The sequence below is a fragment of the Lupinus angustifolius genome, chromosome LG07 (genome assembly GCF_001865875.1).
Source record: "Lupinus angustifolius cultivar Tanjil chromosome LG07, LupAngTanjil_v1.0, whole genome shotgun sequence".
Classification (NCBI taxonomy): domain Eukaryota; kingdom Viridiplantae; phylum Streptophyta; class Magnoliopsida; order Fabales; family Fabaceae; genus Lupinus; species Lupinus angustifolius.
In genome coordinates this window covers 7,329,935-7,333,636 of record NC_032015.1, presented here as the reverse complement: position 1 = coordinate 7,333,636, position 3,702 = coordinate 7,329,935, and positions in this window count along the sequence as shown.

Here is a 3,702-nt window from a genome sequence, read left to right as displayed (position 1 = left end):
GCAATTGTAAATAAATTATACTAAGTTCAAATTACTACATATATATACTATAAAAATAAATAAATTGTGAGAATTGGATTGTTTGCTAACTTATATTGAAATCTCATTTATTTCATAGTTACATAAAAAACGAAAATATGTTATTACAAATCTACGTTATTAAGTATATCTATACATCTCAACAAATAATTTTTTTAAAATGTAATAAACAAAAGTTAGAGTTTTTCCAAATCAAGTTTTAATATGAGTTGTGGTATCGGACGTAAGGGCTATATTGCACTCATATTTAAAAATGGTTTTTTTAAAATAAATAAAAACAAAATTAGAATTTCGTAATTAAGCTTTAATATGATATGCGGTATTGGACGTAAGGGCTATGCTTCATTCATATCCTTTTTTAAAAGGGTTTTAAAATAACAAAAATTAGAATTTTCTTAACCAAGTTTTACTATGAGACGCGGTAACGGACGTAGGGGCTATGCTTCGCTCATATATTTGTTTTCTCTTAAAAATAATAATTCAAACGTTACTTTTTTTTTTATAAATAAAATTGACCCAACCAACAAACTTTTTCTACCTAAAGAACTACGTAAGCCTTGATTCCCTTAATAGGGATACGTAGGACCGGGGTCATTCTTGTCAGGCACAATAATAAAAACAATTTTTTCCTTCATAATAAATAATTATTTAATCACACAATTAAATAAAATAATAATAACACAATTAATAATTCATGCAATATAATAGGGTACCGTTCAAACGGGCAACTAGGGTGCTAATACCTTCCCTAGGGTGTAATCGACTCCCGAACCTGGATATCAAAGTCCAAGGCCCAATGTGATTGGGCCAAAAGATTTTTCTACATTTTTTGACTGAGAAAAAATGTAGTGGCGACTATAATAAGTTCGTGCAACCGAAAATCGGGGAGCGATAGCTGGCGACTCCACTGGGGACATTTTTTTAGTGAGTCAGACCCGTAAATATATGATGCATGGTTTTATTGTTGTATAGTACTTTATTGTATGTCATTAATATCTTCTGCCATACATTCATTACATTGGCGTAGGTATATGCTCTATACCCGAGCATTAAGTTAGGAGGAACATCTGCCTTGTCGGTGAGGACTTTGGGCCTCACTTACATTGGCATGATGAACCACCCAGGTTGTTACCAAATATCATGGGCCTTACCGGTGTAGACTTTGGGTCCCACTTGTAATCCCCAGGGTATTTGGGTTTCCTCTCTTTATGGTTGGATGTAATTTGGGCCCTTAGAAGCAATCCCTATCAGATAACCCTAGAACCTATTAATGTACACCATAGATGCGATGATAACTGCTTACATGCATACATGCATATGTATAAATTGACTCGTACATTTTTTTTTTGGTGACGTTTTACTCAAAAACAAATTATTTTTCAGATTTTATTAAAAAAGAGAGAATTCATTGTATAACAAGACCCGAATACCATGGATCCAGTATATAGCAATGTTGGGACCCCTAAAAGGGGGCAAAGGTAGAGGTACAAGTGAATGATATAAATTTCCTCCTTGAGTGCATTCAAAGAATTCCTAAAGAAGAGCAAGAACGGTTCGCCAAGATCTATGGACGACTCATTGATCTACTCAAAGTCAACATCGAGCCCGATACACTACGAGCTATGGAAGTCATGATTCAATATTGGAACCCAGAACTGAGGATTTTTGAATTTCCCAATCTTGATGCTTCTCCAACAGTTGAGGAATATGAGACGTTGTTGGATGTTCCTATGCTAGACCGATCAAAGGTATACTTATTCAGTGGAGATCATAAGCTGAGCGAAGAATATATTGAAGAAATGATAGGGGCACGCCCAGGGGTTCAAAATATTATAAAGCAAGGAGAGTATGAAGGGTTGAAGTGGAGTTGCCTTAGGAAACATATAATCAAAATGGAAGAACAAAAGAATTGGAAATCCTTCGGATCATCCTTTGCACTGGCCATCTATGGTTTGGTCTTGTTCCCCTTTGTTGCTGACATGATCAACCGTGAAGCCCTTGATGTTTTCTATAAGGTGAAGAGGTTTTCGGTCAACCCAACACCCGCAATACTGGCTGAAACTCTCCTACAGTTCTACAGGGGTCATCAGAAAGTCAATAAAAGAGTAAAGACAAGGTTTTGTGTACAGTTGTTGTATGTATGGATGATAACTCGGTTCAAACATCATCAGTTTCCTCTAGGGTCCCGCTATCCACTCAAAAGATTCATCAACACAAATGTCAAACCCATCACATTATCTGAATGGTCCAACCTCTTCGAAGAAATCAATTCAAGAAACTTCGGAGTGAAATGCTGCTTGTATGATCAACATGAGGACGTTATGTACGCTTGTGGGGAGTACCAAAATCTCGTTCTAATGGGTCCTAAGGGATGCATCACCTACACTCCTGCCTTGGTACTCGGTCAACTGAAATGGGGGATGAGTCTTGTAACTCCTCAACAACTTCAGGGGTTCATCTTCCTATATAAGGATAAAAATATTTCCAAAGAACTCCTCGATGCTATAAGGAGAGCTCTACATAATATTCGCTTCTATGGAAAAAAGAATTAGGAGAGCATCAGGCTTTCTACACATAAGAATATAATTTGTGGAGAAAGGGTAGAATGGCAAATAAAACCAGCATCCATGTTATCATGCCTAAAGAAAAGGAGGGGCCATCCCAAAATGAAATGAATCTTCAGCGAAGAATCAAAGTCCTAGAAGGCCAACTAGAAGAATCGAGAAATATAATTGAGAAGGAGGGTTTTCGCCAAGAGAAGCTCAATAAACTGAACTCGAATTTAAAGGAGGAAGTGGCAAGCCTCAAATCTGATTATGCAGACTTGTGCACCTCTGTTGGCAAGGGTCGACTAACCAGAGAAGAAAGAGAGGTCATGTATCTTAAAGCACAACTAGATGCTCGTGATCGCATCATCTTCAACCTAAGGAATGAGAAGAAAGAAAGTGACCAGACTCTAGAGGAAGTCAAAGTTGAGTCAGAGCAAGACAGGGTCAGTGCTGCTAAGGCTTGGGCAACAATAGATGAATGTCAGAACTCCATTGAACAAGGTCTTGACAGAGAGAACCAATATCGGGCTAGAATGGACAACCAAGAGAGAGTACACCGTCTTGCCTTAGAAGAGATGATTGGGGAAAGGAACCAACTCTTAAACCAACTCAGAAACCTCCAATATGCCTATAATCAGCTAGCAGAGGAGAGGGAGATGTGGTCAGACAATTGGAGGCAAGCATTACATGAATGTAATGAAAACAAAGAGCTGTGGGAGAGAATGTGTTTAGACATCATAGATGGGATTGGGGGATTCGCAGACGAGTGGTTGGTGACCTACGAAGCTGCAAGGCAAGAAGCCAACATGTACCCAGAAACTGGGATGCTTCCAGAAATGAAGGTTTTCTTTAATAGTTGCACCCCGATTGCTCGAAGGCTCACGAAGTGGAGGAAGAGTACCAAAGAGTTGTAGGGAATTGTAGCTTGGAATAAAAAGGAAGTTTTAGTTTGATCATTTGAAATAAAAAGGAGGAAATCGACTCATGTGATTCCCCTTTATCCATTTGAAATTCACTTATCAATAAAATCATTTCCCTTATTCTACCTTTGTCCCAATTCAAAAAAGCAAAAAAAAAGAGAAGATAAAATAAAATAAAAAGCGTAAGTACAAAA